This window comes from Triturus cristatus, chromosome 10, assembly GCF_964204655.1.
Source record: "Triturus cristatus chromosome 10, aTriCri1.1, whole genome shotgun sequence".
NCBI classification, from domain to species: domain Eukaryota; kingdom Metazoa; phylum Chordata; class Amphibia; order Caudata; family Salamandridae; genus Triturus; species Triturus cristatus.
Genome location: NC_140593.1, coordinates 732,907,666 through 732,922,229, shown reverse-complemented (window position 1 = coordinate 732,922,229; position 14,564 = coordinate 732,907,666).

Sequence of the window (14,564 nt, the reverse complement as noted above, 5' to 3'; positions counted from 1 at the left end):
GTTAAGGTCTTAACTCTTACTCTGGACTAATGGTTAAGGTCTTAGACTCTTAATCTGGACTAATGGTTAAGGTCTTAACTCTTACTCTGGCATCATGGTTAAGGTCTTAGAGTCTTACTCTGGACTAATGGTTAAGGTTTTAACTCTTACTCTGGACTAATGGTTAAGGTCTTAACTCTTACTCTGGACTAATGGTTAAGGTCATGACTCTCACTCTGGGCTAATGGTTAAGGTCTTAGACTCTTACTCTGGCATCATGGTTAAGGTCTTCGACTCTTTCTCTGGCATCAAGGTTAAGGTCTTAACTCTTACTCTGGCATCATGGTTAAGGTCTTAACTCTTACTCTGGACTAATGGTTAAGGTCTTAACTCTTACTCTGGACTAATGGTTAAGGTCTTAGACTGTTACTCTGTACTCATGGTTAAGGTCTTAACTCTTACTCTGGCATCATGGTTAAGGTCTTAACTCTTACTCTGGACTAATGGTTAAGGTCTTAACTGTTACTCTCGACTAATGGTTAAGGTCTTAGACTCTTACTCTGGACTAATGGTTAAGGTCTTAGACTCTTACTCTGGCATCATGGTTAACGTCTTAACTCTTACTCTGTCATCATTGTTAAGGTTTTAACTCTTACTCTGGCATCATGGTTAAGGTCTTAACTCTTACTCTGGACTAATGGTTAAGGTCTTAACTCTTACTCTGGACTAATGGTTAAGGTCTTAACTCTTACTCCGGCATCATGGTTAAGGTCTTAACTCTTACTCTGGACTAATGGTTAAGGTCTTAACTCTTACTCTGGCATCATGGTTAAGGTCTTAGACTCATACTCTGGCATCATGGTTAAGGTCTTAAATCTTACTCTGGACTAATGGTTAAGGTCTTAACTCTTACTCTGGCATCATGGTTAAGGTCTTAACTCTTACTCTGGACTAATGGTTAAGGTCTTAACTCTTACTCTGGCATCATGGTTAAGGTCTTAACTCTTACTTTGGACTAATGGTTATGGTCTTAGACTCTTACTCTGGCATCATGTTTAAGGTCTTAACTCTTACTCTGGCATCATGGTTAAGGTCTTAACTCTTACTCTGGACTAATGGTTAAGGTCTTAACTCTTACTCTGGAATAATGGTTAAGGTCTTAACTCTTACTCTGGCATGACGGTTAAGGTCTTAACTCTTACTCTGCACTAATGGTTAAGGTCTTAACTATTACTCTGGGCTAATGGTTAAGGTCTTAACTCTTACTCTGGACTAATGGTTAAGGTCTTAACTCTTACTCTGGACTAATGGTTAAGGTCTTAGACTCTTACTCTGGCATCATGGTTAAGGTCTTAACTCTTACTCTGAACTAATGGTTAATGTCTTAACTCTTACTCTGGCATCATGGTTAAGTTCCTAACTCTTTCTGTGGCCTATTGGTTAAGGTCCTAACTCTTACTCTGGCATCATGGTTAAGGTCTTAACTCTTACTCTGGCATCATGGTTAAGGTCTTAACTCTTACTCTGGACTAATGGTTAAGGTCTTAACTCTTACTCTGGCATCACGGTTAAGGTCTTAACTCTTACTCTGGACTAATGGTTAAGGTCTTAACTCTTACTCTGGGCTAATGGTTAAGGTCTTAACTCTTACTCTGGACTAATGGTTAAGGTTTTAACTCTTACTCTGGCATCATGGGTAAGGTCTTAACTCTTACTCTGGACTAATGGTTAAGGTCTTAACTCTTACTCTGGACTATTGGTTAAGGCCTTAACTCTTACTCTGGGCTAATGATTAAGGTCTTAACTCTTACTCTGGCATCATGGTTAAGGTCTTAACTCTTACTCTGGACTAATGGTTAAGGTCTTAACTCTTACTCTGGACTAATGGTTAAGATCTTAACGCTTACTCTAGACTAATGGTAAAGGTTTTAACTCTTACTCTGGCATCATGGTTAAGGTCTTCGACTCTTACTCTGGACTAATGGTTAAGGTCTTAACTCTTACTCTGGACTAATGGTTAAGGTCTTAACTCTTACTCTGGCATCATGGTTAAGGTCTTAACTCTTACTCTGGACTAATGGTTAAGGTCTTAACTCTTACTCTGAGCTAATGGTTAAGGTCTTAACTCTTACTCTGGACTAATGGTTAAGGTCTTAACTCTTTCTCTGGACTAATGGTTAAGGTCTTATCTCTTACTCTGGACTAATGGTTAAGGTCTTAGACTCTTACTCTGGCATCATGAATAAGGTCTTAGACTCTTACTCTGGACTAATGGTTAAGGTCTTAACTCTTACTCTGGACTAATGGTTAAGGTCATGACTCTTACTCTGGGCTAATGGTTAAGGTCTTAGACTCTTACTCTGGCATCATGGTTAAGGTCTTAGACTCTTTGTCTGGCATCAAGGTTAAGGTCTTAACTCTTACTCTGGCATCATGGTTAAGGTCTTAACTCTTACTCTGGACTAATTGTTAAGGTCTGAACTCTTACTCTGGACTAATGGTTAAGGTCTTAACTCTTACTCTGGACTAATGGTTAAGGTCTTAGACTCTTGCTCTGTACTCATGGTTAAGGTCTTAACTCTTACTCCGGCATCATGGTTAAGGTCTTAACTCTTACTCTGGACTAATGGTTAAGGTCTTAACTCTTACTCTTGACTAATGGTTAAGGTCTTAGACTCTTACTCTGGACTAATGGTTAAGGTCTTAGACTCTTACTCTGGCATCATGGTTAAGGTCTTAACTCTTACTCTGGCATCATTGTTAAGGTCTTAACTCTTACTCTGGCATCATGGTTAAGGTCTTAACTCTTACTCTGGACTAATGGTTAAGGTCTTAACTCTTACTCTGGACTAATGGTTAAGGTCTTAACTCTTACTCCGGCATCATGGTTAAGGTCTTAACTCTTACTCTGGACTAATGGTTAAGGTCTTAACTCTTACTCTGGCATCATGGTTAAGGTCTTAGACTCATACTCTGGCATCATGGTTAAGGTCTTAAATCTTACTCTGGACTAATGGTTAAGGTCTTAACTCTTACTCTGGCATCATGGTTAAGGTCTTAACTCTTACTCTGGACTAATGGTTAAGGTCTTAACTCTTACTCTGGCATCATGGTTAAGGTCTTAACTCTTACTCTGGTCTAATGGTTATGGTCTTAGACTCTTACTCTGGCATCATGTTTAAGGTCTTAACTCTTACTCTGGCATCATGGTTAAGGTCTTAACTCTTACTCTGGACTAATGGTTAAGGTCTTAACTCTGACTCTGGCATCATGGTTAAGGTCTTAGACTCTTACTCTGGAATAATGGTTAAGGTCTTAACTCTTACTCTGGCATCACGGTTAAGGGCTTAACTCTTACTCTGGACTAATGGTTAAGGTCTTAACTCTTACTCTGGACTAATGGTTGAGGTCTTAGACTCTTACTCTGGCATCATGGTTAAGGTCTTAACTCTTACTCTGAACTAATGGTTATTGTCTTAACGCTTACTCTGGCATCATGGTTAAGTTCCTAACTCTTTCTGTGGCCTATTGGTTAAGGTCCTAACTCTTACTCTGGCATCATGGTTAAGGTCTTAACTCTTACTCTGGCATCATGGTTAAGGTCTTAACTCTTACTCTGGACTAATGATTAAGGTCTTAACTCTTACTCTGGCATCACGGTTAAGGTCTTAACTCTTACTCTGGACTAATGGTTAAGGTCTTAACTCTTACTCTGGGCTAATGGTTAAGGTCTTAACTCTTACTCTGGACTAATGGTTAAGGTTTTAACTCTTACTCTGGCATCATGGTTAAGGTCTTAACTCTTACTCTGGACTAATGGTTAAGGTCTTAACTCTTACTCTGGACTATTGGTTAAGGCCTTAACTCTTACTCTGGGCTAATGATTAAGGTCTTAACTCTTACTCTGGCATCATGGTTAAGGTCTTAACTCTTACTCTGGACTAATGGTTAAGGTCTTAACTCTTACTCTGGACTAATGGTTAAGATCTTAACTCTTACTCTAGACTAATGGTTAAGGTTTTAACTCTTACTCTGGCATCATGGTTAAGGTCTTTGACTCTTACTCTGGACTAATGGTTAAGGTCTTAACTCTTACTCTGGACTAATGGTTAAGGTCTTAACTCTTACTCTGGCATCATGGTTAAGGTCTTAACTCTTACTCTGGACTAATGGTTAAGGTCTTAACTCTTACTCTGAGCTAATGGTTAAGGTCTTAACTCTTTCTCTGGACTAATGGTTAAGGTCTTATCTCTTACTCTGGAGTAATGGTTAAGGTCTTAGACTCTTACTCTTGCGTCATGAATAAGGTCTTAGACTCTTACTCTGGACTACTGGTTAATGTCTTAACTCTTACTCTGGCATCATGGTTAAGGTCTTAACTCTCACTCTGGCATCATGGTTAAGGTCTTAACTCTTACTCTGTACTCATGGTTAAGGTCTAAAACTCTTACTCTGGCATCATGGTTAAGGTCTTCACTCTTACTCTGGACTAATGGTTAAGGTCTTAACTCTTACTCTGGACTAATGGTTAAGGCCTTAACTCTTACTCTGGGCTAATGATTAAGGTCTTAACTCTTACTCTGGCATCATGGTTAAGGTCTTAACTCTTACTCTGGCATCATGGTTAAGGTCTTAACTCTTACTCTGGACTAATGGTTAAGGTCTTAACTCTTACTCTGGCATCACGGTTAAGGTCTTAACTCTTACTCTGGACTAATGGTTAAGGTCTTAACTCTTACTCTGGGCTAATGGTTAAGGTCTTAACTCTTACTCTGGACTAATGGTTAAGGTTTTAACTCTTACTCTGGCATCATGGGTAAGGTCTTAACTCTTACTCTGGACTAATGGTTAAGGTCTTAACTCTTACTCTGGACTATTGGTTAAGGCCTTAACTCTTACTCTGGGCTAATGATTAAGGTCTTAACTCTTACTCTGGCATCATGGTTAAGGTCTTAACTCTTACTCTGGACTAATGGTTAAGGTCTTAACTCTTACTCTGGACTAATGGTTAAGATCTTAACGCTTACTCTAGACTAATGGTAAAGGTTTTAACTCTTACTCTGGCATCATGGTTAAGGTCTTCGACTCTTACTCTGGACTAATGGTTAAGGTCTTAACTCTTACTCTGGACTAATGGTTAAGGTCTTAACTCTTACTCTGGCATCATGGTTAAGGTCTTAACTCTTACTCTGGACTAATGGTTAAGGTCTTAACTCTTACTCTGAGCTAATGGTTAAGGTCTTAACTCTTACTCTGGACTAATGGTTAAGGTCTTAACTCTTTCTCTGGACTAATGGTTAAGGTCTTATCTCTTACTCTGGACTAATGGTTAAGGTCTTAGACTCTTACTCTGGCATCATGAATAAGGTCTTAGACTCTTACTCTGGACTAATGGTTAAGGTCTTAACTCTTACTCTGGACTAATGGTTAAGGTCATGACTCTTACTCTGGGCTAATGGTTAAGGTCTTAGACTCTTACTCTGGCATCATGGTTAAGGTCTTAGACTCTTTGTCTGGCATCAAGGTTAAGGTCTTAACTCTTACTCTGGCATCATGGTTAAGGTCTTAACTCTTACTCTGGACTAATTGTTAAGGTCTGAACTCTTACTCTGGACTAATGGTTAAGGTCTTAACTCTTACTCTGGACTAATGGTTAAGGTCTTAGACTCTTGCTCTGTACTCATGGTTAAGGTCTTAACTCTTACTCCGGCATCATGGTTAAGGTCTTAACTCTTACTCTGGACTAATGGTTAAGGTCTTAACTCTTACTCTTGACTAATGGTTAAGGTCTTAGACTCTTACTCTGGACTAATGGTTAAGGTCTTAGACTCTTACTCTGGCATCATGGTTAAGGTCTTAACTCTTACTCTGGCATCATTGTTAAGGTCTTAACTCTTACTCTGGCATCATGGTTAAGGTCTTAACTCTTACTCTGGACTAATGGTTAAGGTCTTAACTCTTACTCTGGACTAATGGTTAAGGTCTTAACTCTTACTCCGGCATCATGGTTAAGGTCTTAACTCTTACTCTGGACTAATGGTTAAGGTCTTAACTCTTACTCTGGCATCATGGTTAAGGTCTTAGACTCATACTCTGGCATCATGGTTAAGGTCTTAAATCTTACTCTGGACTAATGGTTAAGGTCTTAACTCTTACTCTGGCATCATGGTTAAGGTCTTAACTCTTACTCTGGACTAATGGTTAAGGTCTTAACTCTTACTCTGGCATCATGGTTAAGGTCTTAACTCTTACTCTGGTCTAATGGTTATGGTCTTAGACTCTTACTCTGGCATCATGTTTAAGGTCTTAACTCTTACTCTGGCATCATGGTTAAGGTCTTAACTCTTACTCTGGACTAATGGTTAAGGTCTTAACTCTGACTCTGGCATCATGGTTAAGGTCTTAGACTCTTACTCTGGAATAATGGTTAAGGTCTTAACTCTTACTCTGGCATCACGGTTAAGGGCTTAACTCTTACTCTGGACTAATGGTTAAGGTCTTAACTCTTACTCTGGACTAATGGTTGAGGTCTTAGACTCTTACTCTGGCATCATGGTTAAGGTCTTAACTCTTACTCTGAACTAATGGTTATTGTCTTAACGCTTACTCTGGCATCATGGTTAAGTTCCTAACTCTTTCTGTGGCCTATTGGTTAAGGTCCTAACTCTTACTCTGGCATCATGGTTAAGGTCTTAACTCTTACTCTGGCATCATGGTTAAGGTCTTAACTCTTACTCTGGACTAATGATTAAGGTCTTAACTCTTACTCTGGCATCACGGTTAAGGTCTTAACTCTTACTCTGGACTAATGGTTAAGGTCTTAACTCTTACTCTGGGCTAATGGTTAAGGTCTTAACTCTTACTCTGGACTAATGGTTAAGGTTTTAACTCTTACTCTGGCATCATGGTTAAGGTCTTAACTCTTACTCTGGACTAATGGTTAAGGTCTTAACTCTTACTCTGGACTATTGGTTAAGGCCTTAACTCTTACTCTGGGCTAATGATTAAGGTCTTAACTCTTACTCTGGCATCATGGTTAAGGTCTTAACTCTTACTCTGGACTAATGGTTAAGGTCTTAACTCTTACTCTGGACTAATGGTTAAGATCTTAACTCTTACTCTAGACTAATGGTTAAGGTTTTAACTCTTACTCTGGCATCATGGTTAAGGTCTTTGACTCTTACTCTGGACTAATGGTTAAGGTCTTAACTCTTACTCTGGACTAATGGTTAAGGTCTTAACTCTTACTCTGGCATCATGGTTAAGGTCTTAACTCTTACTCTGGACTAATGGTTAAGGTCTTAACTCTTACTCTGAGCTAATGGTTAAGGTCTTAACTCTTTCTCTGGACTAATGGTTAAGGTCTTATCTCTTACTCTGGAGTAATGGTTAAGGTCTTAGACTCTTACTCTTGCGTCATGAATAAGGTCTTAGACTCTTACTCTGGACTACTGGTTAATGTCTTAACTCTTACTCTGGCATCATGGTTAAGGTCTTAACTCTCACTCTGGCATCATGGTTAAGGTCTTAACTCTTACTCTGTACTCATGGTTAAGGTCTAAAACTCTTACTCTGGCATCATGGTTAAGGTCTTCACTCTTACTCTGGACTAATGGTTAAGGTCTTAACTCTTACTCTGGACTAATGGTTAAGGCCTTAACTCTTACTCTGGGCTAATGATTAAGGTCTTAACTCTTACTCTGGCATCATGGTTAAGGTCTTAACTCTTACTCTGGACTAATGGTTAAGGTCTTAACTCTTACTCTGGACTAATTGTTAAGATCTTAACGCTTACTCTAGACTAATGGTAAAGGTTTTAACTCTTACTCTGGCATCATGGTTAAGGTCTTCGACTCTTACTCTGGACTAATGGTTAAGGTCTTAACTCTTACTCTGGACTAATGGTTAAGGTCTTAACTCTTACTCTGGCATCATGGTTAAGGTCTTAACTCTTACTCTGGACTAATGGTTAAGGTCTTAACTCTTACTCTGAGCTAATGGTTAAGGTCTTAACTCTTACTCTGGACTAATGGTTAAGGTCTTAACTCTTTCTCTGGACTAATGGTTAAGGTCTTATCTCTTACTCTGGACTAATGGTTAAGGTCTTAGACTCTTACTCTGGCATCATGAATAAGGTCTTAGACTCTTACTCTGGACTAATGGTTAAGGTCTTAACTCTTACTCTGGACTAATGGTTAAGGTCATGACTCTTACTCTGGGCTAATGGTTAAGGTCTTAGACTCTTACTCTGGCATCATGGTTAAGGTCTTAGACTCTTTGTCTGGCATCAAGGTTAAGGTCTTAACTCTTACTCTGGCATCATGGTTAAGGTCTTAACTCTTACTCTGGACTAATTGTTAAGGTCTGAACTCTTACTCTGGACTAATGGTTAAGGTCTTAACTCTTACTCTGGACTAATGGTTAAGGTCTTAGACTCTTACTCTGTACTCATGGTTAAGGTCTTAACTCTTACTCCGGCATCATGGTTAAGGTCTTAACTCTTACTCTGGACTAATGGTTAAGGTCTTAACTCTTACTCTTGACTAATGGTTAAGGTCTTAGACTCTTACTCTGGACTAATGGTTAAGGTCTTAGACTCTTACTCTGGCATCATGGTTAAGGTCTTAACTCTTACTCTGGCATCATTGTTAAGGTCTTAACTCTTACTCTGGCATCATGGTTAAGGTCTTAACTCTTACTCTGGACTAATGGTTAAGGTCTTAACTCTTACTCTGGACTAATGGTTAAGGTCTTAACTCTTACTCCGGCATCATGGTTAAGGTCTTAACTCTTACTCTGGACTAATGGTTAAGGTCTTAACTCTTACTCTGGCATCATGGTTAAGGTCTTAGACTCATACTCTGGCATCATGGTTAAGGTCTTAAATCTTACTCTGGACTAATGGTTAAGGTCTTAACTCTTACTCTGGCATCATGGTTAAGGTCTTAACTCTTACTCTGGACTAATGGTTAAGGTCTTAACTCTTACTCTGGCATCATGGTTAAGGTCTTAACTCTTACTCTGGTCTAATGGTTATGGTCTTAGACTCTTACTCTGGCATCATGTTTAAGGTCTTAACTCTTACTCTGGCATCATGGTTAAGGTCTTAACTCTTACTCTGGACTAATGGTTAAGGTCTTAACTCTGACTCTGGCATCATGGTTAAGGTCTTAGACTCTTACTCTGGAATAATGGTTAAGGTCTTAACTCTTACTCTGGCATCACGGTTAAGGGCTTAACTCTTACTCTGGACTAATGGTTAAGGTCTTAACTCTTACTCTGGACTAATGGTTGAGGTCTTAGACTCTTACTCTGGCATCATGGTTAAGGTCTTAACTCTTACTCTGAACTAATGGTTATTGTCTTAACGCTTACTCTGGCATCATGGTTAAGTTCCTAACTCTTTCTGTGGCTTATTGGTTAAGGTCCTAACTCTTACTCTGGCATCATGGTTAAGGTCTTAACTCTTACTCTGGCATCATGGTTAAGGTCTTAACTCTTACTCTGGACTAATGATTAAGGTCTTAACTCTTACTCTGGCATCACGGTTAAGGTCTTAACTCTTACTCTGGACTAATGGTTAAGGTCTTAACTCTTACTCTGGGCTAATGGTTAAGGTCTTAACTCTTACTCTGGACTAATGGTTAAGGTTTTAACTCTTACTCTGGCATCATGGTTAAGGTCTTAACTCTTACTCTGGACTAATGGTTAAGGTCTTAACTCTTACTCTGGACTATTGGTTAAGGCCTTAACTCTTACTCTGGGCTAATGATTAAGGTCTTAACTCTTACTCTGGCATCATGGTTAAGGTCTTAACTCTTACTCTGGACTAATGGTTAAGGTCTTAACTCTTACTCTGGACTAATGGTTAAGATCTTAACTCTTACTCTAGACTAATGGTTAAGGTTTTAACCCTTACTCTGGCATCATGGTTAAGGTCTTTGACTCTTACTCTGGACTAATGGTTAAGGTCTTAACTCTTACTCTGGACTAATGGTTAAGGTCTTAACTCTTACTCTGGACTAATGGTTAAGGTCTTAACTCTTACTCTGGACTAATGGTTAAGGTCTTAACTCTTACTCTGAGCTAATGGTTAAGGTCTTAACTCTTTCTCTGGACTAATGGTTAAGGTCTTATCTCTTACTCTGGAGTAATGGTTAAGGTCTTAGACTCTTACTCTTGCGTCATGAATAAGGTCTTAGACTCTTACTCTGGACTACTGGTTAATGTCTTAACTCTTACTCTGGCATCATGGTTAAGGTCTTAACTCTCACTCTGGCATCATGGTTAAGGTCTTAACTCTTACTCTGTACTCATGGTTAAGGTCTTAACTCTTACTCTGGCATCATGGTTAAGGTCTTCACTCTTACTCTGGACTAATGGTTAAGGTCTTAACTCTTACTCTGGACTAATGGTTAAGGTCTTAACTCTTACTCTGGCATCATGGTTAAGGTCTTAACTCTTACTCTGGTCTAATGGTTAAGGTCTTAACTCTTACTCCGGACTAATGGTTAAGGTCTTAACTCTTACTCTGGCATCATGGTTTAGGTCTTAACTCTTACTCTGGCATCATGGTTTAGGTCTTAGACTCTTACTCTGGACTAATGGTTAAGGTCTTAACTCTTACTCTGGCATCATGGTTAAGGTCTTAACTCTTACTCTGGACTAATGGTTAAGGTCTGAACTCTTACTCTGGCATCATGGTTAAGGTCTTACCTCTTACTCTGGACTAATGGTTAAGGTCTTAACTCTTACTCTGGACTAATGGTTAAGATCTTAACTCTTACTCTAAACTAATGGTTAAGGTTTTAACTCTTACTCTGGCATCATGGTTAAGGTCTTCGACTCTTACTCTGGACTAATGGTTAAGGTCTTAACTCTTACTCTGGACTAATGGTTAAGGTCTTAACTCTTACTCTGGCATCATGGTTAAGGTCTTAACTCTTACTCTGGACTAATGGTTAAGGTCTTAACTCTTACTCTGGGCTAATGGTTAAGGTCTTAACTCTTACTCTGGACTAATGGTTAAGGTCTTAACTCTTACTCTGGACTAATGGTTAAGGTCTTATCTCTTACTCTGGACTAATGGTTAAGGTCTTAGACTCTTACTCTGGCATCATGAATAAGGTCTTAGACTCTTACTCTGGACTACTGGTTAATGTCTTAACTCTTACTCTGGCATCATGGTTAAGGTCTTAACTCTCACTCTGGCATCATGGTTAAGGTCTTAACTCTTACTCTGTACTCATGGTTAAGGTCTTAACTCTTACTCTGGCATCATGGTTAAGGTCTTAACTCTTACTCTGGACTAATGGTTAAGGTCTTAACTCTTACTCTGGACTAATGGTTAAGGTCTTAACTCTTACTCTGGCATCATGGTTAAGGTCTTAACTCTTACTCTGGACTAATGGTTAAGGTCTTAACTCTTACTCCAGACTAATGGTTAAGGTCTTAACTCTTACTCTGGCATCATGGTTTAGGTCTTAACTCTTACTCTGGCATCATGGTTTAGGTCTTAGACTCTTACTCTGGACTAATGGTTAAGGTTTTAACTGTTACTCTGGTATCATGGTTAAGGTCTTAACTCTTACTCTGGACTAATGGTTAAGGTCTGAACTCTTACTCTGGACTAATGGTTAAGGTCTTAACTCTTACTCTGGACTAATGGTTAAGGTCTTAGACTCTTACTCTCGACTAATGGTTAAGGTCTTAACTCTTACTCTGGCATCATGGTTAAGGTCTTAGACTCTTACTCTTGACTAATGGTTAAGGTCTTAACTCATACTCTGGACTAATGGTTAAGGTCTTAGACTCTTACTCTGGACTAATGGTTAAGGTCTTAACTCTTACTCTGGACTAATGGTTAAGGTCTTAACTCTTACTCTGGACTAATGGTTAAGGTCTTAACTCTTACTCTGGCATCATGGTTAAGGTCTTAACTCTTACTCTGGACTAATGGTTAAGGTCTTAACTCTTACTCTTGACTAATGGTTAAGGTCTTAACTCTTACTCTGGACTAATGGTTAAGGTCTTAGACTCTTACTCTGGCATCATGGTTAAGGTCTTAACTCTTACTCTGGCATCATGGTTAAGGTCTTAACTCTTACTCTGGCATCATGGTTAAGGTCTTAACTCTTACTCTGGACTAATGGTTAAGGTCTTAACTCTTAGTCTGGCATCATGGTTAAGGTATTAACTCTTACTCTGGCATCATGGTTAAGGTCTTAACTCTTACTCTGGACTAATGGTTAAGGTCTTAACTCTTACTCTGGACTAATGGTTAAGGTCTTAACTCTTACTCTGCCATCATGGTTAAGGTCTTAACTCTTACTCTGGACTAATGGTTAAGGTCTTAACGCTTACTCTGGCATCATGGTTAAAGTCTTAGACTCATACTATGGCATCATGGTTAAGGTCTTAACTCTTACTCTGGACTAATGGTTAAGGGCTTAACTCTTACTCTGGCATCATGGTTAGGGTCTTAGACTCTTACTCTGGACTAATGGTTAAGGTCTTAACTCTTACTCTGGACTAATGGTTACGGTCTTAACTCTTACTCTGGCATCATGGTTAAGGTCTTAAGTCTTACTCTGGCATCATGGTTAAGGTCTTAACTCTAACTCTGGACTAATGGTTAAGGTCTTAACTCTTACTCTGGACTAATGGTTAAGGTCTTAACTCTTACTCTGGCATCATGGTTAAGGTCTTAACTCTGGCAACATGGTTAAGGTCTTAACTCTTACTCTGGACTAATGGTTAAAGTCTTAACTCTTACTCTGGACTAATGGTTAAGGTCTTAACTCTTACTCTGCCATCATGGTTAAGGTCTTAGACTCTTACTCTGGACTAATGGTTAAGGTCTTAACTCACACTCTGGACTAATGGTTAAGGTCTTAGACTCTTACTCTGGACTAATGGTTAAGGTCTTAACTCTTACTCTGGACTAATGGTTAAGGTCTTAACTCTTACTCTGGCATCATGGTTAAGGTCTTAACTCTTACTCTGGACTAATGGTTAAGGTCTTAACTCTTACTCTTGACTAATGGTTAAGGTCTTAACTCTTACTCTGGACTAATGGTTAAGGTCTTAGACTCTTACTCTGGACTAATGGTTAAGGTCTTAACTCTTACTCTGGCATCATGGTTAGTGTCTTAGACTCTTACTCTGGACTAATGGTTAAGGTCTTAACTCATACTCTGGACTAATGGTTAAGGTCTTAGACTCTTACTCTGGACTAATGGTTAAGGTCTTAACTCTTACTCTGGACTAATGGTTAAGGTCTTAACTCTTACTCTGGACTAATGGTTAAGGTCTTAACTCTTACTCTGGCATCATGGTTAAGGTCTTAACTCTTACTCTGGACTAATGGTTAAGGTCTTAACTCTTACTCTTGACTAATGGTTAAGGTCTTAACTCTTAAGCTGGACTAATGGTTAAGGTCTTGGACTCTTACTCTGGCATCATGGTTAAGGTCTTAACTCTTACTCTGGCATCATGGTTAAGGTCTTAACTCTTACTCTGGCATCATGGTTAAGGTCTTAACTCTTACTCTGGACTAATGGTTAAGGTCTTAACTCTTACTCTGGCATCATGGTTAAGGTATTAAGTCTTACTCTGGCATCATGGTTAAGGTCTTAACTCTTACTCTGGACTAATGGTTAAGGTCTTAACTCTTACTCTGGACTAATGGTTAAGGTCTTAACTCTTACTCTGCCATCATGGTTAAGGTCTTAACTCTTACTCTGGACTAATGGTTAAGGTCTTAACTCTTACTCTGGCATCATGGTTAAAGTCTTAGACTCATACTCTGGCATCATGGTTACGGTCTTAACTCTTACTCTGGACTAATGGTTAAGGGCTCAACTCTTACTCTGGCATCATGGTTAGGGTCTTAGACTCTTACTTTGGACCAATGGTTAAGGTCTTAACTCTTACTCTGGACTAATGGTTAAGGTCTTAACTCTTACTCTGGCATCATCGTTAAGGTCTTAACTCTTACTCTGGCATCATGGTTAAGGTCTTAACTCTAACTCTGGACTAATGGTTAAGGTCTTAACTCTTACTCTGGACTAATGGTTAAGGTCTTAACTCTTACTCTGGCATCATGGTTAAGGTCTTAACTCTGGCATCATGGTTAAGGTCTTAACTCTTACTCTGGACTAATGGTTAAGGTCTTAACTCTTACTCTGGCATCATGGTTAAGGTATTAACTCTTACTCTGGCATCATGGTTAAGGTCTTAACTCTTACTCTGGACTAATGGTTAAGGTCTTAACTCTTACTCTGGACTAATGGTTAAGGTCTTAACTCTTACTCTGGCATCATGGTTAAGGTCTTAGACTCATACTCTGGCATCATGGTTAAGGTCTTAACTCTTACTTCGGACTAATGGTTAAGGTCTTAACTCTTACTCTGGACTAATGGTTGAGGTCTTAGACTCTTACTCTGGCATCATGGTTAAGGTCTTAACTCTTACTCTGAACTAATGGTTATTGTCTTAACGCTTACTCTGGCATCATGGTTAAGTTCCTAACTCTTTCTGTGGCCTATTGGTTAAGGTCCTAACTCTTACTCTGGCATCATGGT